This window comes from Pavona decussata, unplaced genomic scaffold, assembly GCF_977016875.1.
Source record: "Pavona decussata unplaced genomic scaffold, jaPavDecu1.1 SCAFFOLD_85, whole genome shotgun sequence".
Classification (NCBI taxonomy): Eukaryota; Metazoa; Cnidaria; class Anthozoa; order Scleractinia; family Agariciidae; genus Pavona; species Pavona decussata.
This window is the reverse complement of record NW_028145503.1, coordinates 1010686-1032686: the sequence shown is the minus strand read 5'-3', so window position 1 is coordinate 1032686 and position 22001 is coordinate 1010686. Positions and strand designations below refer to the sequence as shown.

Genomic DNA, 22001 nt, shown 5'->3' with positions numbered 1-22001 from the left:
TAAAAACTTTAATATTTTGTAGGGGCAAGTGCTTGTGAAAAACTGGGTCGACGCGAAGAAGCCATCAAATGGTGTGACAGGGGATTGGCAGTATCCTTGAATTCCTCGCAGTAAATACCACCGAAAGTGCAACTGAAGATATTCTAGGCAACTTAAGATACTCTAGCCAAATAAGTCGACGATAATTGTACCTGAAAAATGAATTTAAGATCTTTTCGTTTTACAATTATGGCTTGGTCGCCTTGTTTATTTGGTTTGTTGAGCGATTTTTCTTAACTTTGCGGTAAAAACAGATCAGCGAGCAAAACAAAGCTTTACTGGATTTGAAGAATTCTATTAATAAGCAACAGGTAATTTAAATTTAGGAAAGTTTGAGTGAAGGGAAATTAATTCGTAGGTTTTGACTATCAAGAAAGGATTAAAAAAATGTCAATTTTATTTTTCATACCAGTTTTCAGGCCAGAGTCTTTAAATATCCATATAAATATCCATACTTGTTTTCATATCTGAATAATTTAGAATGAAGTTTTGGCGAGAGCTTTCAGCTACAGTTTATGTCTTTCCATAAAATCCAAATTTCAAAATTACAATTCGATCAGGAAACAGAAGAATTTTGTACCCAAATTTCCCACGGTCGGAGGAAAAGACAGATTTCCAAACCTGCAGTGAGATTTGGGTAAAAGAGTAGAAAAAGAGAAACAAACTATAAGCAAGGAACCGCACAACGAAAATGCTGTAGGTATACGCAGGATCTGCAAAGGAAAGTTTTGTTTTTCTCATTTAACTTATTGCGACAGCGACATGATATTTCAGTTCTTTTGTTCATTGTTCGTAGTCACGCGCTATGACGTGGACGGATGTCTGAATTTGGGCCCATCCGAAATCGGCTACCACGTGCATTTGGTAGAACACTCGACTCGCGTTGGTGTTCTACTTTTTGCTGTGCTACACCGTGCTGACGAGAGCCAACCAACTCGAAACAGCTGTCCACGGTTGCTGCATTCTGTTGATTCTCGGTTTGGCCTCTATCATGTCGCTGTCGTGTTAAGGTTTCTACGCAGTCCAGCCTTGCAGGGTCACCGAAATAATCAGTTTTTACTCATTCGTTCGTTCCTTGTTCTTTCGTTTATTCATTTATTCATTCACTCACTCACTCGCTCGCTCGCTCGCTCGCTCGCTCGCTCACTCACTCACTCACTCACTCACTCACTCACTCACTCACTCACTGATTCATTCATTCATTCATTCATTCATTCATTCATTCATTCATTCATTCATTCATTCATTCATTCATTCATTCATTCATTCATTCATTCATTTAGTAAAAACCAGTGATAAACTGTGTTTGCAAGGACCACCGTGACAAAATAAAAGTACCGGATCCTGTTGTGAAGGATCTAATCAGCAAAAAAATTGTAAAGCAAATAATCTAAAAAGAGAGCGAGGCTGATTTCACGGTCAGGGAAGTATATTTTCCAATAGAGTCTTTAAGATACAGGAACGCCGGCGCCGTGAAGAACGCGATGATCGAAGAGGGCCTGGGGCGAGCGGACGGCGTTCGTGGCGGGAAAATCAAGTTAAGAATTTTTTTTGAATGCCAGCGACAACGCGAGCTGTTTTCCTAGCTTGGAAGTCATGGCTTCTTTCAGAGAAATTCGAGAAGCGTTGTTTTTAAGTCATGCAAGTGGCTTTATAGATGATATCGAGTTCTTACTGCTTCATGAAGAATATACGTCAGATAATTTGGATTTTCCCTACGGAGACCATCCTAAATTTCATTTACCAGACAAGAATGAAGCCGAGTGCAAAGCTAACTTCAGAGTAGAAAAACACCATATTCCCCGACTAGTAGATGCACTTGACATTCCTGCCGTCTTCACGTGTGAGCAAGGAACAGTCTGCGAGGGAACAGAGGGCCTTTGCATCCTGCTGAAGCGATTTGCCTACCCCTGTCGTTACTCCGACCTGGTACCCATCTTTGGAAGGCCAGTACCTGAATTGTGCATGATCAATAACACAGTGATGGATTTTATCTACGACAACCACAGACAGCGCATCATGGATTGGAATCCAAACGTCTTAAACACGGAGCGATCCTATAAGACCAGGCTGAACTGTTCAGACTGTCAATCAAAAATCCCAAACGCGCGTATCGGATTGGTTGATTACCAAAGGTCTTATTTATGCACGTTCAAGTTCCCGCAACTTCGATTCGAAAGGACGTGACGAGCCGGCGGAAAAGCTGTTTTAGTTCGAATTATTTTGTTCAAAATCAATCCAACGAATATGGCTACAGGAGAAGAATTTAGAAAGTTAAGTTATCCGTCTATTTTGAGATCGGAAATTCATTTATCGGCTGGTAAAATCTTATCCTTTCGAGATATTTCCGAAATGATTAGGATAAAATAAAGTTCGTAAACAAACTCTGTCTCGAAATAGCTTGTTCTTCTTAAACCGGCTTCCGAGATGGAATCGCTTCGATCCTTTGTGTCGTTTAGTGGGGGAGAGCTAAGTAAAGACACAATGTCGCGGGAGCGAAGCCTAGAAGAAACAACGGAGCAGGCAATGGAGGAGAAAAGTGAAGTGTCTCAAGCGGCGAGCGATCGCACGCAAGACGACGGAGCTGGTAATCTTTTTGAAGTCGGCCTCTATTGCTTACTGTATAAACTTAGAATATATTTAGTACTGGCTAATTTTAATACTGATGTGAGAGCCATTGCCATTATCATTTCATCCATATGATACATGAGAGCAACATCAGGTCGTGTTTTGTTTATATCTTTGGTGATTTTTTGAATTAGCAAATTATGCAAATATGCATGATCACGTACGAAATGTGTTTAGATGTTTTTATTTTTGACTTGTGCATAGAAGTTTAGAATTTATTACTGCCACTTCCAGCGGATAAGTAGAGTTAGTTTTCACGTACGTGATCGATAGATGCACAAGCGGTAATGAACTTGAACCCAACATGACGACTCGAGCGGCCGTTTAGCGGAAAACATCTGCCAAATTTTGAAAATCCCGCCAGTTTTGGCGAACAACACAGACTCGTTTTGGTTATCGGCATGTTCAGATGCAGGGATACAGATGTCCAGTTCGTCGCAGGCTTCAGTTTATAATGGTTTCGATCTTTGTACTGTGTATTTGGTAGAAGGATTTCGAATTTCGAGGTAAGTTTCGTATAAGCTTTCGATTGCGGCAACGAAACTTGATTATTTCCGTTATTATCGTTAATCTCGCTAATTTCTGGTGTTTTACAAGATTTATAGTTAGCGTTTAGCTTATTTTTATTGATAAATCGATTCCCTCTTCGATTTTACAAACGATAGTTCTTCTCTCTTTTTCCTCGACCGTTACCGACGTCATCCACCATTATACTGATCCGTTTGGAAGCCAACAAAGCGCTTCAAAGGGGACGTGTCCTTCCCTTTTATAGGATCGCTCCGTGTTTAAGTCCCATCAAGCTGGAGAATTATGCGCAAGTAATTTCCAACAAAGGAGCACCATTAGGAAATTGCTTTGGCTTCGTGGATGGAACTGTCCGCCCTATTTCTCGACCAAGGGAACACCAAAGAATAGTTTACAACGGGCATAAGCGTGTGCATAGTCTTAAATTCCAATCTTTTGTTGTTCCAAATGGCCTAATTGCACATCTTTATGGGCCAGTAGGTGAGTCACTCCTTACTGTTCCAAATTAAATACAATTAATGAGGCATATTATGCTAATTGTACTGCATGTACAGTGAACTTTAAATGTTCATGACTTATACCGCAGTCCTCCTAGACCCTGTCACTCACCACCCAGGGGCAGATCCAGGGCAGGGGGGGGGGGTTGAGGGGGTTGAAACCCCCCCCCCCCTATGAGAGGGTAAAATGCTGAAAATACCTTATTTATAATGTTCATTTTCAAACTTTCTAGGTGTGCCATGTCCCCCTGGACCCCGTATTGACTCATACTGACTGACAACCCCCCCTTTCGTAAGATCCTGGATCCGCCCCTGCCACCCACCCAGAGTACTCCACCCTCGACCCTGTCACTTACCACCTCGTGTATAACAATGTAGTTTAGAGAGGTTAATTGTTTTCTGCTCAATAGAAGGAAAAAAGCATGATGCAGCAATGCTGGGAGAGTCCCACCTGTATGACAGCCTCCAGATGAATGCTTTCTCTACTACTGGAGAAGCAATGTGTATTTATGGGGATCCAGCATATCCTCTTAGGGTCCACCTGCAAGCACCTTTCCGGCATCGTGTGTTAACTCCACAGATGCAGTTCGATGAGTGCTGTTCGCACCTCTGTTGAGTGGCTATTTGGTGACATAATGAACTATTTTAAATTTTTGGACTTCAAAAAGAACTTAAAGATTGGTCTTAGTCAAGTGGGCAAAATGTATATCGTGTGTTCAATTCTACACAATGCATTGACTTGCCTCTATGGAAACACCACATCTCAGTTCTTTAACTTTGATCCTCCTTCAGTAGAGGACTATTTCGCTTAATTAATTAAGTAAAGAGTAAAGACTGTGGCACTTTCTAAGAAGGCAAGTATACTGACAACAATACTGAACTTAAAATTTCAAAATATTATATTCAGCACCTATAATCATTGTGCAAAATGTATAACAGGTTTCAACATGCCGTTGTCACAAGAAAACTATTAACACTAGGAATGTTTGTTATGTTGGAAAGAAAAAGCAATCAGATGGGCAAGATGAAGTAACCAGAAGCTGTGGTTGGTGTTTTTTCTTATGGTTCAATCTAGTGCCCGATTGGTCGCAGCACCAGTAACATGTAAAAGTATATAATCAATAATAATGTTTACAATTTTCAAATTTTTTCCTACAAAAGGAAGGCTTTTAACAGCATCAAATAAATGAATCAAGATGTAACAATAAATCTTTTGTTAAGGAAAATAAATGTTCACAGTATTAATGAGGACCCCAACGAGTCACTTGTGAACAAGTTTCTCTACTATAGACATCAAGGCCTGAGTTATAAGAACAACAACACAACATTAATGACTACTCCAATGAGTCACTCTTTGAAAGTCACTTGTGAACAAGTTCTTCTATTACAGACATCAAGGCCTGAGTTATAAGAACAACAACACAACATTAAGGACTACTCCAATGAGTCACTCTTTGAAAGTCACTTGCGAACAAGTTTTCCTATTATAGACATCAAGGCCTGAGTTTGCTGCTGTTGCTGGTCCATCATGGCTTTGAACATCTGTGTTTGTTGAGTTTGGAGACTTTCTAGCCTCTCGTTCTCTCTCTTTTTCAACTCCAGCTCTTGTCCTTTAAATTCCAACTCTTGATCTGCTCTTTCTTTCAGATATTCCACTGCCCCACTTCCATTCCGTCGGCTCTTCTTTGCTTGAGTAGTTTCTTCTTCAGAATTCCTTTTCTTTGTTTCTCCCATTGTTTCCATTGCTTTCTTCCGCACATCCTCTGCCTTTTTCCTGTCTGTCTGTAGCTTCTCTCTGCTTTCATCATTTGCTTCTCTCTGTTCAGTGTCAGCAGATTCCTCAAAAGCTATGATTTGTTAGATGGCAGCATCCAGCTCTGTACGCTCGGGTGATATTCCACTCTCTCTCAATTCTTGTGCTTGTTGTCTCTTAAATCGCTGAACTAGGATACCAATATGATCACGAACAGATCTCTTTTCCACAGTAAAGTGTGGATCTTTTACTGCGTTCAGATTATCTGCAACATTTTGCCACAATGCGCTACGCTGTAAAGATTTTTTTTTGCACTGTAGGGGTTGACACATATTACTTCCTGGCATAAAACCAAGTCATGCAAGGGATTCCAATTCATAATCCTGCAATGCAATAAATATACAGTGTTTTAATATGCATGTTTAAAAAACACTGTATATTACAGTCAACCCAGGTCACGCGTGAACGATATTTTTGAAATTTGAACGGAGTTTTGAAATTTACATGTCAGTTTTGAAAATCGCCAACGAGATTTCAGAGTTCCCGTATAAATTCCCTAGCTTATTGACGGTATAAAGCTATGAATTTTTCTTTACATTGCAAAATTGAATATTTCAAGAATAACAATTGTTTCCCAAGAATTTTGAATCTTTTTTTTCAGTTAATGCGTCTTTTTCGAAACGATTTCCAGAGAAATGTCCAACATTCCATTCACACGTCGGACCAGTTACAAAGAGAAATTCGAATGTTCATTTCACTCTTGGAAATACTGTTCACGCGTGACCTGGGTTGACTGTAAAAAAATCGACTGAGAAGGAAATTCGGCTTGACAAAATTATTTCATAGATTACCAGTAGTAAGGTCAAATTTTGTACTTTGTTATGCTGTCAGTAAAAGGGAGGCAGTACTATCATATGGAGACATAAATTCATTAAATAAATTATAAATTGCAAAATTCGCAGCTTATGTTTGGTGCATCTGAAGCGGGAATAATATTGAGATTAATAGGGACCCTTTTTGGGAATGAAAGAATAGTACAATAAACAGACCTTCGGGCAATTTTCCATGCTTCAGTAGCAGAGTTACTTCAAAAATTGACCTAACATAAACATAATTCGGTTTTATAATTGTTGTGCTCAAGACTTATTTCATTTCTAGAGGGTCTGAATGGGGGGGTCAAAATGTCGGTTGTCGGTTAAAATTTCATTACTTTGTCGGTTGTCGGTTAAGATTTTTGACCTTTGTCGGTTGTCGGTAAATCTCAGTTAATAATTAAAAATACACGTTAATTATTCACATTTATTATGCAATTTGCCCAGTTTTAAGACTTTAAACTCTAGACGAAGTGTAATACTTGTAATAATTCATTATTTGTTTTCACTTAAACCTCGTTAACGCTGTTTTTTAATTTAGCAACGTGCTCATCTGCCCCACTTTTGTTTGCAAATCTAGTATACCGATAAAATTCACCAAAGCTTTTATTATAGATGTGAATTTGTTTCCTGTCGACTACGGGGCATCGAAGTAAATCAAGAGAGGTAAATTCTACAAAGAATGGAACACCCACTCTAGCCCCTGGGATAACTAATTTTAATTTGTAAGCTACGGAAGTCTTTTTTCCGAGACGTCCACAAAAACTCACTACACTTATTATTCAACGGCTCTCGTGGCTTTTCTGCGAGGTTTCTTTTTTTTCTCTTTTTTTTTGCCAAAAATTTGGTTGTCATACGTATCAATCTGCACCGTTAAATGGATTTTTTAACTGTTAGTACCTCTTACATGTCGAGACGCACAAATGCACGAACAGCCCTGCCGGATCGGGTAACACACGCTCTGTTGACAACCTCTGGATGTTCTTCAAAATGTGATTCCTCGTCATTCGAATCTGTCTCATACTCATCGATTTGTACTTCTCTGTGATCCTCAAACACCTCAGTAACATCCCCTTCGTCCACAAATTGTATGCTGACAACGCGTTGTACATTTGCTGACGATACAGTGTTTTCTTCAGGATATCGAAGCCTCTCTTCAGACTCGTCGGTGTGGTGAACGGCGTAGACAGCTGGCGGCAAGGCCCCAGCCTTATCTTTTGTGGTCTTACTCCTAACCGTCCGTTGGCGTACTGGTCTGTAACTCCCTAGCCACTCTTTGATCTGTCCTTCCATCCCTGGTGTTATGTCCTCACTTGGCAAAGGTGTCATGGTAGCTATAGCAGAAAGGGGCATGGCGGATTGAGGTACCGGATAGTAGGATTTGTCATGCGTGTAGTACTTTGCTGCCCATCTAGATGTGCGCTTCAGAGATTCCTTGCAAATTGTTCCAAAATCCTGGGCATATGTAAGTACCGTAAATGTCTCGTGTTTAAGGTGCGAAACAGCGTGCAAATTTTCCACTACTGTTGTGAGCAACGTTTCGAGCAGCAGATCATCTACAAATTGGGGGTTAATGTCCACCACGTTCTTGTATAGCCTTTCTATGCCCTTTTTAAGCAGACACAGATACTTGCGTCTTCTGTGATACAGTTCCCTGTGGACCATTGGTTGCAGACGTCTCGCTCAACTGGTAGCGTTCTTTCACCTTACTCACAGTGTCTTTTACATAGCTGTCAATCTTTGTCACGTTCTCTTTTGCTTGTTTCAAGGACACTCCGTCTGGTTTCATACCCTTAGAATGAATTCCAAAGGTATCGTAAAGGGAGCCAAGAATCCCCAGAAAAGATACCGTTTCTGAGAGGCTCGTCACTATCTTCAGTTTTCCAGCGGAAACATCTGTAACAAACAAGTTTTTTTTCTACAGAGCATATCCCTTCGATTTGTTTGAATGAGCATGAGTCCTGTGTCTCTACTTTCATCCGATATTAAATTTGGAAGTTCAAGCTGCCATTGCCCATCCGTCACAATTGCAAAATTTTCGCATTTGCCCGCAGGCGATTTTGCCAGGCGAAATAACTTTAACGAAAATCCGCCAATTCCATATTGATGTGCCTGCTCCTTTAGTCCTAAAAACTCCGTAAGATGTATTTTTTAGTTCAGATACTCCTCTATGAGCTTCTTTGTCTACTGGGACCCTGCTTCGATGACGTTCGATGGCGACTTCTTCACCTTTTCGAAAAAAACTCACGATGACTTTAGCAATCCCAGTCATGACCCGACCGCATGAACAAACAACGAGCAATAAAAAGACAACAGCAGGGCGTCTCGCCGGCTCGATTGTGATCCACTGTTCTTGAAATGAGACAGCAGGGCGTCTTGTCAGCCTAATTACGAGCCGCTGTTCTAGAAATGAGCCCACGCTGCTCACCGAAAAGAAGGATCCCGTGGATTTAAAGTAATTTGAAGACGAGAAATTCTATAATTCGGCTAAATTTGGAATTAATGTGGTTACGTCCGGTGAAGAAGGATTTTCTGAGCTAGAAATCATCAAAATGCTGTTCTTTCTGAATACAAACATCCCTATCACGTCTGACCATGTCGGCTGTCGGTTAGAATTTATTTGTCGCTAGTCGGTAATTTTTTCCCCGTTTCGTCGGTAGTCAGTAATTTTTTACGCCCTTTGTCGCTAGTCGGTTAACCCCATTCACACCCTCTTTCTACACGGAGCGCAAACAATTTAAAACACATTTCTTATAAACTCCCTTTCATAATACGAGTTGTCGAGAAATTGCAAACAAAAAGGAACAAAAGGGTGGTAATTTAGATGCCTGTAGAATATGTTAAGCGTATTTACACTCACTTGGGCTTTGAACATGCCATTACAGTCCCCACCGAATTTGCTCGTTTATCTGAAGAAAAAGCAATCAGATTAACTTTTTAAGCGAGCATTACTACAATAAATGTTTAAACCTTCGAAAAAACGTGAATAGTGACAATGAAAAGATCTATTTAAACCAGAAAGACCACCAAAGTACTCACGTTTTATCAACGACGCGAAAACTGCATTTGTCACGTTCGTGGCGAGCAAAAACGCGGCAGTCTGGGCTTTTTGTCAAGCGCACTGAACTGAAAACGTTGATTTTTACTTCCGGTCGCCTCTGACGACGTCCGCGTTCCTGGATCTTAAAGTGCCTAATATTTCGAAAGGCACGGCCTTTCTTCTTCAGGGTATGTTTGAGACTGACCCTGTGGCAAGATACGTTACAATTTTAAACAGTTACAATAGATACCTGAAAAAAGGCTAAAGTTACATAAACAAAAACGTTACAATTTGAAATTTGAAAATACAACTGGTAAATAGGTATAAGCTAACGTCACAACTTGGTAGACGAAAACAAAATACGTAACAATGAGTTAATTACATAACTTAGGAAGATGAAAGAAGGGAAATATGTCCATGTCTCATCTCTCCTATTAAGAACTAAGGGTTCAATAGTTTGACCTCTGTCGATGAGGTAGCCCCTCTAGCTTTGCGTACACTAGTACTGTCACGATTAGATTTGATCGGTTCGAGAGCAATTAGTAGCATGTCAGAAGCGTTATGGTCGTTAGAAAGAAAATGTTCTGAAACTGTGGTGGGTTTGGAACTGTTTGTTTGTTTGTCGACTGGTCTACGGTGTTCGTTCAAACAGTCTTTAAGTCGTCGTTTTGTTTCTCCTATGTATTGTTTGTGGCAGCGGTTGCAGTGTACCATGTAAATAACGTTTTTAGAGTTACAGTCTATATAATGAGTAGTATGTCTAGTTTCGTCATCCTAGACACACTAAGAGAGCCATTCCATTCAGCTTAGCTCTCAGACTTCGACGTATTTGCTCTTCTGACAAAACTTTTAAACTCCGAACAAACGAGCTCAGAACCTATCTTAACAAACGGGGATACAATCTTTCATTCCTCAACCAAGAAATAGGACGTGTTAACGGCATCCCACGTTCCGACGCTATAGCTACTAAAAGCACCTCCGACACCAACCAACCTATACGAGTACCCCTTGTCGTCACATACAATCCAGCCCTTCGTTCTGTATCATCCATTATTCACAAACACTTCAACATCTTATCTTCATCTCCCCGCTGCGCTAACGTTTTCAAAGCCACACCTCTTGTTGCCTTCCGACGGACCAACAACCAGAGTGATTTACTAGTTAGCGCCAAACTACGTAATCCCACACAAAACAACCTACCCCATGGATCTTTTCGATGTGGAGACAACTGTTTAGCTTGCAACTACATAACAGACGGACGTACCAGCTACACATTTCATTCTACCGGCGAAACTAGACATATTACTCGTCATATAGACTGTAACTCCAAAAACGTTATTTACATGGTACAGTGCAACCGCAGCCACAAACAATACATAGCAGAAACAAAACGACGACTTAAAGAACGTTTTAACGAACACCGTAGACCAGTCGACAAACAAACAAACAGTTCCAAACCCACCACAGTTTCAGAACATTTTCTTTCTAACGACCATAACGCTTCTGACATGCTACTAATTCCTCTCGAACTCATCAAATCTAATCGTGACAGTGTACGCAAAGCTAGAGAGGCATACCTCATCGACAGAGGTCAAACTATTGAACCCTTAGGTCTTAATAGGAGAGATGAGACATGAACATATTTCCCGTCTTTCATCTTCCTAAGTTATGTAATTAACTCATTGTTACGTATTTTATATTCGTCTACCAAGTTGTAACGTTAGCTTATACCTATTTACCAGTTGTATTTTCAAATTTCAAATTGTAACGTTTTTGTTTATGTAACTTTAGCCTTTTTTCAGGTATCTATTATAACTGTTTAAAATTGTAACGTATCTTGCCACGGGGTCAGTCTCAAACATACCCTGAAGAATAAAGGCCGTGACTTTCGAAATATTGGAAAATATAATTCCTTGACCGTGAAATCAGCCTTGCTTTTTTTTTTAGATTATTCATTCATTCATTCATTCATTCATTCATTCGTTCATTCATTCATTCATTCATTCATTCATTCATTCATTCATTCATTCATTCATTCATTCATTAGTTCATTCATTTATTCGTTCATTCGTTCGTTCTTTCGTTTTTTCTTTTTTTCGTTTCTTCGTTCATTCATTGTTTGATCATTTGTTCGTTTGTTCTTTCGTTCGTTCGCTCGTTCTTTCCTTCCTTCCTTTGTTCCTTCCCCTCTTCCTTTATTTAGTCATTCTTTTGTTCCTTATTTCCTTCGATTTCTTTTAAACACATCATTTTAAACGCATTCCTTGTTCCTACAAACTTTAAGCAAAAGGATAAACCCATACCCTTGTCAGTCTATGATCCAGTATTAGACCAAGGCCACTCTTCATTTGCTTCGACTTTACAGGAAAATATCGTCAGTGGCTTCCCTGGGGATGTTAAGGGATCCCCTAGAGGTGCTGGGTTCCCCGGTTCTGGAGGAGCAGGAGTGTTCCCTGCTGAGTCAGTTACTGGAGGTAAGTGACAACTATATTTATATTTAATCCGTGTTTTTGTTACTTTCCTTTTGTTAATACTATGTTTACATTTGCTCAAGTGTGACATCGTACATGCTACATTCGTTTGGCCATCTCGTTCAACACTGTGCCACATCGTCCAACAATGTTGGATGATGTTGCAATCAATGATTGATCAATTATGAGAATTTAACGACTGAGTGATTTTCTAAATAGATATCGTGATTTTCTGACAGCCATTGTTTTGCGGTCGTGTGATTCAAACAACGGCTCACTAAGCAAAGACGCGCCATATTTGAGCGCACTTTCAATTCCCTTTTTTTCAGTTCAAGTTCCTTTTTCTTCAAATCATGATCTTTTGCTGATTTTTCCTTTTAGATAATCAATTGTATCACTTGAGCTTCTTCTTACCTTCTTGTTTTCATTGCCACTATCCGATTCATCATTCTCCCTTTTTTTAGTATCAGCCATTCTTTCCATTGCTTGTTTCCTCACTTCTTCTGCTGTTGCCTTTTCCTTTTCTGCCTTTTTTATTTTTGTCAAGATCCTGCGACTCAATTTTAGCTTTACCATCCTTTTCTCTCTCTAAAATTTCTTCCAGCAAACTATCCAGTTCTGATATTTCCACATGAATTCCTGACGCTTTCTCCTCGTCCCATAATTTTGATCTTGTTTTGCAGTCAAGAGAGAGTTCCTGTCACGGACAGCTCTGGCAGAGACTCTGAACTTTTGCTGGTCAATGGCATTCAGCCGCTGGGCAATAGCGTCCCAAACCTTGCCTCTTTCTAGGCTCCTCGGTTTGAAATTAAACGGTTCCGAGACAAGAACTTCACGACACATGATGACATCATATTCCTGTTGACCACTGAAAATTTTTGTTCCTGTTCGATAACAGAAAAATAGAACTTTAGGGTCAAATTTTTAGCAACCTTGAACAACAATTTACTTCACTAATAGCTGATGTAAGTTATTGGCAAACTACCGAAGAATGACATCTGCAAAGCCCTGATACTTACCCTTTCTTCAAAGTGTCTTACGAAGAAGCCATGTTAGATTTCCTGGAAAAATACACTCGTAAGTGGCGCGTTCACAGAATAAGTTATAAATAACAAAATCAGATAAAAACAGGCTTTATCAACCAATAACGAATCAAATAATCCATACAAAATAAAGGCAGAGCATACACTGAGTTTGCGCGAGTTTAAACAGGTTAAATTACTTATGTTTTCGAGAGAACACCAACTCACTTAAAATTGAGTCGTCGACGTACGCACGACGACGGCTTGACTGAGACTGACATGCGCAGTTCATTCAAAGCATCACGAATTTACTTCCGGCCGTCGTCGTCCCGTCATTTGTCGTCGATGCTTAAGATCCCTAATGACAAAAGGATAAACGGAAGTTGACTTTGATTTTTTTCGTTTTTCGTTTTCGTTTACACATTAAACGACAAAAGGAAAAACGGAAGTTGACTTCCGTTTTTTCGTTTTTTATTTTATTTTACTTGCAAAACGACCAAAGGAAAAACGGAAGTTGACTTCCTTTTTTCGTTTTTTGTTTTCGTTTACATGTAAAACGACCAAAGGAAAAACGGAAGCAAGCGGAAATATTTTTCTTTTTTCGAATGACACCTGCATTTGCCAAAGGAGAAATTGTCTTTTGATTTTCTTGTAAATTTAGGACAATTGGGCGTTTTCCATGGACACAAACAGTTGTTTACAGTGCAAAATTATCAACATGTAGAAAAGGATATGTTGGAATCCAAAACAGTTTGATCGTTTGAGATACTTAAGAAAGGAAAACAAAATAAGGTATCGTTTTTACTGTTTTCTGTTCTTTATCTAGGAAAAGTAAACCAAAAATATTGAATGGCCGAAACGTGCACGGACCTATATTCATTCAAAAATTGTCAAAACATCGCCCAACGATTGATTAAGTTTTTTTATTTAGCACTCGAACGTAAGCTTTGTAAATTTTGTTTCCGGGCGTGGCAACTCAAACGAATAAAGTTTTAGTGGTTGACCCTGAACCGAATAGAAGATGGTTTTCCTATAATGGCGCACTTGGAGTCCTTGAGCAGCTGAATGCTCTTCTTGTACCAGCTCATTTTCTAAACCTTATGTGTACATCATTTCTTAGAGAACATAGGAAATTATCTCCTACTTGGTAAATACACAGATATACCTTTATAGTATTATTAGCAGCCCTGCTCTGTTGCGTACACACCACCAAATTAATGACTCCTCCCTCCCCCCCCCCCCCCATCCCCGCCCCCTCCTAGAAATCATTCGACTGGAACTTGTATTTTCTCCAATACCACGTCGTTGCTGTCATAACACTCAGCAAAGTCTAGTTAACTTTTATGACCAGCCAACTTTGGTTAAGGCTATTTAAAAACGGATCTGTGAGCTGATAAATCGATTGGGAAGTCTGGCTAAACATCTCTTTGCATGAGACCTTCATACTAAAGTAAAACTCAAAAGACCTTTATCATCCCATTGAAAGTCGCACTTGGTTATCATAGGCACGTCAGTCTTCTACATTTAAGAACACTTATCCTGTTGTGATATAATTTTCTTGTTGTTGTTGCTCGCCCCATTTCTTTCCGTTTTTTTCTCTTACCTTACCTACGTCATTGAGAATTACAATAAACTGCATCTAAAATAACAGACATCTTTCGATGAAACTGTCATTTCTTAAAATGATTTCGTTTAAAAAAATAACACATAAGGTAACACGTTAGGCGTTAAACGCGATGCCCACACCTGTGAATTCCCTCAGATATCCAATTCTGCCTTCCCTTACATTTAAACTTTCAATATAAAGGATAAACTTACTAAATCTCGACGTCGTCATGACGTCATTATCAAGAAAAGGATAATTATTATTCAAATGTTACAAGAGCACCTTTTAACGTGAAAAAAACGTAACGTTATCTTAATTTGTTCGACTTTAAAAAGTCTCGTAACATTGGAATGATTATTCTTCTCTTAGTAATCGCATCCTCATGACGTCGCAACGTCGAGATTCTAAAAAGGTTACTCTAAATATTTACAGTTCTTTGCTTCAACAAATCTTTTTTTTACATTTTCCCTTTTAATTTGAAGGATTTGCTTCTTTAATCCCCATCCTCCAATAATTGGTTCGTTCCTTCATCACTTATTTTCACATAGTTGTTAACGCTTTAAACATTTCCTTTGTAAATGAAAAAGGAATAACACAGCACCGGACCCAATTCGTACCAATGGCCAAACAACAAGGAACCATAGAGTTACTCAAGAATGCTCTTCACCTTGCCCAGGAATTGGGCCACCGAACAGATGAGGGAAGTGCCTATCGCAATCTCGGCAATGCATATCAATCACTTAATGACTTTCAAAAAGCCATACAATACTACCAGAAACATTTACAGATTGCAAAGGACCTGCGTGACCGTATAGAAGAAGGACGGGCCTATGGCAATCTCGGCAGTGCTTATCATTCACTTGGTGACTTCCAACAAGCCATGGAGTACCATCAGAAATATTTACAGATTGCCAAAGACCTGAGTGACCGTGCAGGATAAGGAAGTGCCTATGGCAATCTCGGCAATGCTTATAAATCACTTGGTGACTTCCAACAAGCCATACAGTACCATCAGAAATGTTTGCAGATTGCCAAAGACCTGGGTGAACGTGAAGGAGAAGAAGGTGCTTATAGCAATCTCGGCAATGCTCATCGATCACTCGGTGACTTCCAACAAGCCATACAGTATCATCAGAACGCTTTACAGATTGCCAAAGACCTGGCTGACCGTGCAGGAGAAGGACGTGGCTATGCCAATCTCGGCAATGCCTATAATTCCGTTGGTGACTTCCAGCAAGCCCTACAGTACCATCAGAGACATTTAAAGATTGCTAAGGACGTGGGAGACTGTGCAGGAGAAGGACGTGGCTATGGCAATCTCGGCATTTCTTATCAATCACTTGGTGACTACCAACAAGCTATAACGTACCATCAGAAAGATTTACAGATTGCTAAAGACCTGGGTGACCGTGCAGGAGAAGGACGTGCCCATGGCAATCTTGGCAATGCTTATCGATCACTTAGTGACTTCCATCAAGCCATACAGTACCATCAGAAACATTTGAAGATTGCCAAAGACGTGGGAGATCGTGCAGGAGAAGGACGTGCTTATGACAATCTCGGCATTGCTTATCAATCACTTGATGACTTCCAACAAGCTATAATGTACCATCAGACAAGTTTACAGATTGCTAAAGACCTGGGTGACCGTGCAGGAGAAGGAAGATCCTATAATAATCTTGGCAATGCCTATCAATCACTTGGTGACTACCAGCAAGCCATACAGTACCATCAGAAATATTTTCAGATTGCCAAAAACCTTGGTGACCGTGCGGGAGAAGGACGTGGCTATGGCAATCTCGGCAATGCTTATCAATTACTTGGTGACTTCCAACAAGCCATACAGTATCACCAGAAATGTTTGCAGATTGCCAAAGACCTGGGTGACCGTGCAGGAGAAGGACGTGCCTATAGCAATCTCGGTAATGCTTATAATTCCGTTGATGACTTCCTACAAGCGATAGAGTGCCATCAGAAAGGTTTACAGATTGCTAAGGACCTGGGGGACCGTGCAGAGGAAGGAAGTATCTATCGCAATCTTGGACATGCTTATCAAACACTTGGTTTCTTCCAAGGGGCCATAGAGTGCTATCAAAAAGGTTTGCAGATTTCCAAGGACGTGGGCAGCAAATTTTCTGAAGGAACTTCACATTATTCCTTAGGTAGCGTGTTTCAATCTTTGGCTTTGTTTAGTGAGGCTGTAGATAGCTACAGGTAAAGCGTGACACTTCTTGATACCATAAGGGCTCTTCTTCACTCTGAAGATTCATTGAAAAGAAGCTTTCGCGAACTCTATCAGAAGGCTTACACTGGTCTTTGGAAATGTCTATTAAAAATGGGAAAGAATGACGAGGCTTTATGTGCTGCTGAGCAAGGACGAGCACAGGCTCTGATTGATATGTTAATGATACAATATGGCTTTACAGTATTATCGCCACCATCATGTGATGCTAAGGAGACAATATCTTACATCTCCCGAGTGTCATCCACACAAACAGTTTTTCTAGCAACGGAGGAAAACAGAATTAATATCTGGGTCCTGGGAAAGGGAAATGAAGTGGTATTTAGACAAGGGGAAATAGAGGGTCAGCTTGCACTTGACAACCCCGTCCATATTTTACTGGAGACAGCTTTTGAAAAGGTTGGAGCTGGTGTTGGTGTTAGATGTGAAAATCGTACAATAGATGAGCTCACTAGTGACCCCCCATCTACCAGAGAAGAAAACAATGCAACAGGCGAATCAGTATACTGCACCAACAACGCCTTACAGCCATTGTATGATGTAATTATCAGCCCCATTGCAGAGGTTCTTCATGGTGATGAGTTGGTCATTGTGCCGGATGGTTCGTTGTGCTTGGCTCCGTGGGCCGCGCTTAGTGAAGATATTAGGATTCGCACTGTTCCCTCGCTCACGAGCTTAAGGCTAATTACAAGTTCACCCAAGGACTTCCACAGTAAGTCTGGAGTGTTGTTGGTGGGAGATCAATGTGTCAAAGAACTTGCAAAACCTTTACCACCATTACCTTTCGCCAAAAAGGAAGTGGAAATGATAGGAAAAATCCTCAAGACTCAACCACTTACCGGAAAAGAAGCGACCAAAGCGGAAGTGTTGAATCGGATTACCTCAGTTGGTTTGGTCCACATTGCTGCCCATGGGCGAGAGGAAACTGGCGAAATTGCCTTGGCTCCAAACCCCGGTTGGACATCCGAATTCCCTGAGGAAAAGGAGTTTATGATGAACATTTCAGATGTACAAGCGGTTCACCTCCGAGCTAGCCTTGTTGTGTTAAGTTGCTGTCATAGTGGTCGTGGGGAAGTCTTAAAGTCTGAAGGTGTGGTGGGTTTGGCAAGGGCCTTCTTGTGTGCTGGAGCTCGTTCTGTTTTAGTTGCTCTCTGGGCAATTGATGACGACGCTACCCTGGAGTTCATGAAGAGTTTCTATCAAAAGCTGGGAGAAGGAAAAAGCACCAGTCTAGCCCTTCACCAGGCTATAAAATCTCTGCGAGACTCAGAGAAGTTCTCCGCCATGAGACACTGGGCTCCATTTTTACTGATTGGTGATGACGTCACGCTTGAATTTGATGGCAAGAAATAAAAAAAGGTAAGTAGATTTTGTTTACAAAATTTAGCTAATTATGTGGAAGCAAATTTACAAGGAACGATAATAGTTTGTGGTGTTACGGCCATTTACAAAACTTTTTTGGCTTAACTTTTCTAACTTATCGGCAACCACGACATCTTGAGATGACTTAGCCCAAACTTAAAACAGTACACAGAATTCTGTAAACGGGAATTTGCGGTGGTTTTTATCCGCACATTTCCGTATCAAAATGCACTTTAATCTTGAAAGGGGTTTCAATGTTTTGTCAGTCAACCAAAATGGGCACATTGATAACCAAATCAATTTAATTCATTTTTTTGAGCATTTATTTTACTATAATAGAACACATTTCGGGTGTGATGCACGTGGACTAGCTGCTGAGAGATAAACCGCTCTAAACAGCGTTTAGAAGCACTGAGAAGCATTGAAAACACAGCAAAACACACTGGGTAAGCTTTTTCGGACTTTATTATATTTTTTGTGGGTTTTGTGGGAATATTGTTGTCTAAATTTCGATTTAATTTTAACTCCATACAAACTCTTAAATCACGCTTGCATGGTAATCTGTGCCACACACGCTTTGGTGACCTGTGGTTCGGCTCATGTAAAGTTCGACGTATGAACCGGGCCTAAGTAATGGAATATTGGTGTTTAAATGTTGTCAGTAAAAGAAAGCAGCTTTTGCCATTTTTCTTGTGGACTTCTAAGTCGTTATTTTTTTCCGCTATGAAACTTTCTATTTGATAAGCTGAACGGATTTTTGCCTTCAGCAGCGTTAAAGTGGGTTTTAAGTAATGTTTAAAACACGAGCAGCAGTTTTTTTTATAGGGATTTCATACCACGAGGCGCACCGACTGGTTTTAGACCAGACAAAACACGTGCTGCGAGTTTTTTGAACGGCTTCAAAAACATTCCTGGAAAAGCTTGTGTCAAAAGAGTCCACAACAATGATGCTTTTGTGAACGTTGGAAATTAGCATACGAAGAAAAACATTAAACACCTCATACTAACAAGGAGGAGGTTTTTATCGGACATAAAACTACTGCACGTGATGTTTTATGGACCATTTGATAGGTCAATGGGCTTACATATGTATGATCTACTAATGAAGTTTTGAAATTTAAGGAGCGGCTTTGATACACGTTTAACTAGAATAATTATACGATTTAGTATTAAATTTTCTTTACTTTATAAGTCCAAATGTTATGTCTAATGCACTCAGATGATTGACACCAAGACTATGCTCATTTAACCACTCTATCACCAAAGATGTACTCGAATAAATGTTAAATGCTTGAGGGACTCTTCTAATTTCTCACAAAAGGATCGAGCACAAAAGGTTACGGCACCAAACCCATTCTAGAGAGACTCTGATTTATGTAGATAATTCGATGCAGCAGTTTGTACTAAAATTAAAATCATATGGATTCTAAAGAGCAGGCTACTTAGAAAATGTCGTGCAGGATGGAAGAGAAACGGCGAAATATAAAATGGTCATTTAGACGTTTGCGTGCTTGTGCATTCCAGAATGATGCCGTCGCCTTAACTTCGGTTTTTGCCATGGATAGCACGGTATAATTGTTATGGTCAGGTTGATGTAACACGTTTTCGATCGGAATAAAGTTTCAAAATGTATAACGTTTTTTTCGTGACAGAATCGTACCATTGCTTAATGAGTCAACTGTCTGTTGATATGAGTACTTAAGCATGGTTCTTTCTTCGAGGATTCCAGGCTTAGCAGCATTAAAAACGATTAGCTTCCGTTATGAATTATGGACGGAAGTCTATTGCCAAGACCATTCGACCAAAAGGTCGCTTTGTAATGCTGTAATAAAGAAATGGCAAACAGTAAAATTGTCCAAAATTTTATGATTTTTCTTCCGGAATTACTGTGCAAACATTGACTATAGAGAAGCTCTTTTCGTTCTTTTTTCTCTCCTTTAAATTTATACTGTTGTGGCCTCGTCTGTGTCCCTTGTATGTGTGTAAAATATCTCTCGTTAAAATGACTAAGGAGGTGAGGAAACTGTTGTTGCTTATTCGATTCCAAATTCTTAACTTTTTATTATCCCTAATGCGAATTAGGGTCGACAATGAGCTCTTCGGAGTGCGAGGATTTCACCGAGGTCACAGCATTGGTTTTGGGAACCTCTTAACTACCAAGCGCTTGACCAATAATGGAAAGAAAGCGTCCAAATTATAAGACAGACTCTTCAATGCATTCGTAAAATCATTTCCAGGATATATTAAAAAAATCATTTTGACGCCTCATTTGTCCAATATGTTCAAACTGGTATCCGTTTCTCAGCAAATCTTTTTCTTGACTTTTGCCTCAGCCAGAATTGCTATTAAAGGAAGTAGCAAGTTGACTATACAGCTGAATTCAACCAAAAGTGAAATGTAACAACACATCTCATAAATTAGGGCGGAGAGGTCCTCGTGCCCAGCCTCCGGCGGCTAAGAGAACCAGGCGGCTCTGGAGACGAGAGTGAAGTGGTTAGCACTAGTTTACAATTTCTTTCTTAATATATTACCTCACGGGTTTTCCATTGTTTTTTCTTTTTGCAGAGCGTCCAGGATTGGATTGACCCAGTGATGACCAGTCGACGACAAGTAAACACCATATTTCTGAATAACTTGGCAGATAGTGTTTCCATTTAAGCAAGCCAGTTATATTATCGAACGTTTTTGTTCCTTTTTTTATTGTTAGCCTGCCAGAGCATATAAAATCAAAATTTTAAATTCTCAAAAAGAAAACCAAATCTCATTTTTAAACTATTGAACGCGTAACTTACCTGAATTGAAGTTTATTTTCAGTAAAACATGGGTTACGCCACTAATATTGACACGTCATTTCAGTATAAAAGGGCCTGGCCATTCTAGCTCTAACTTATCAATCAGGTAACCTTCTCTTGATTTCACAGGGTGAAAATGTTCAAATTTGCTCTCTAAATGCCATTCCTAGATGGAAGAAATTCTTTTGTTGTAATGATTGTACTGAGGTTTATATGAAGCTCAAACATGACGAATGGGCCTCGTCATATTTGATCTTTTTTGTCAATCAAGTTTTTTACTGACATCGAAAACGTAACATAAACATATCACATGTTACTATTTCTTAAGTTGCATTTTAAATGCCAGTCCCTTTGTGGTGCAATTTCCTCTTCATAATGATTGTACAGATGTTTTGGCATTTATATACTCTTAAGAAAATTAAACATTTCTATAACTTAGAAATAGCTGGTTTTTGTTATAGTTTTCAGCCCTTTTGTAAGTAAAAGTTAAGAAAAATGAAAAAAAACTTGGCCACCAAAAAGTAGAAATCTTTTATAGGCCAAACCGATTAGCAGGGCTGACACTAAGCTGAAGTCAATTTTAATGAGACAAATTATGTCAACTAGTACCAGAGAAAATAACGGCTCTAAGAATTTCAATTTGAACGTAAACATAAGAATATAATCATTAACTAGAGTATATATATGCTCCGTTTTCATCAAATGTTTACAAGAGTTTATTACGCAGATTGTGTTCATACCCACCTATTTTGATTAACGTTGTCGGAAAGCGAACGTGACGAGACCACAAGTTGAAATTAGTCATTTATGAATAACTTAAGCAAACTCAGGTACGGCTCATCCCTACGGAAAATAAATCTCGGTGGCAAATTTATATGGTATTTGTCTCAACCTATGGTAGTAAAAAACTCGAAATCACAACTAAATTAGAAGATTTACAGTTACCCATACTATTTTTCGGCCCTTTCGTTTAAGCTCCGACAACGTTATTAGAAATACCTGTATACAGTGGATTAATGTTCGTTGCGTCGATTGAAACCATTTTTTGTGAAAAAGGTCTACTCTTGTCTCTAAAGTAAGCCTCCCTCACTTTTCGGTGGGATGCGTTAAGTTGTTGCTGGTGTAAGGGTTTATTTTGAGTAAATTTCGCTA

The 22001-nt window shown here is 39.6% G+C and overlaps 1 protein-coding gene, 1 long non-coding RNA gene and 5 pseudogenes across 3 annotated transcripts in view; 4 read left to right on the top strand and 3 right to left on the bottom strand.

Moving 5' to 3' along the window:
* LOC146475165 (uncharacterized) overlaps positions 1 to 21355 on the top strand; it is a 143059-nt pseudogene extending 121704 nt beyond the window's left edge. Inside the window, exons 5-10 of the transcript XR_014865989.1 lie at positions 23 to 90; positions 294 to 350; positions 11720 to 11828; positions 15041 to 15157; positions 15518 to 18054; positions 20623 to 21355. The product of XR_014865989.1 is annotated as an uncharacterized LOC146475165 (transcript). The remainder of the gene's footprint in view (positions 1 to 22; positions 91 to 293; positions 351 to 11719; positions 11829 to 15040; positions 15158 to 15517; positions 18055 to 20622) is intronic.
* LOC146475164 (tetratricopeptide repeat protein 28-like) overlaps positions 1 to 21355 on the top strand; it is a 128236-nt gene extending 106881 nt beyond the window's left edge. Inside the window, exon 2 of the mRNA XM_085116109.1 lies at positions 20623 to 21355. The gene's annotated coding sequence lies outside the window, so the exon portion shown is untranslated. The remainder of the gene's footprint in view (positions 1 to 20622) is intronic.
* LOC146475169 (uncharacterized) lies at positions 1467 to 4525 on the top strand (annotated as a pseudogene).
* LOC146475170 (uncharacterized) lies at positions 2227 to 3440 on the top strand. Its single transcript, XR_014865997.1, has 2 exons — positions 2227 to 2626; positions 2872 to 3440. It is a non-coding gene; the product is annotated as an uncharacterized LOC146475170 (long non-coding RNA).
* LOC146475168 (uncharacterized) lies at positions 4501 to 5821 on the bottom strand (annotated as a pseudogene).
* On the bottom strand, positions 6594 to 8215 carry LOC146475167 (uncharacterized; annotated as a pseudogene).
* Positions 12008 to 12876, bottom strand: LOC146475166 (uncharacterized; annotated as a pseudogene).
* Positions 21356 to 22001: the final 646 nt, after the last annotated feature.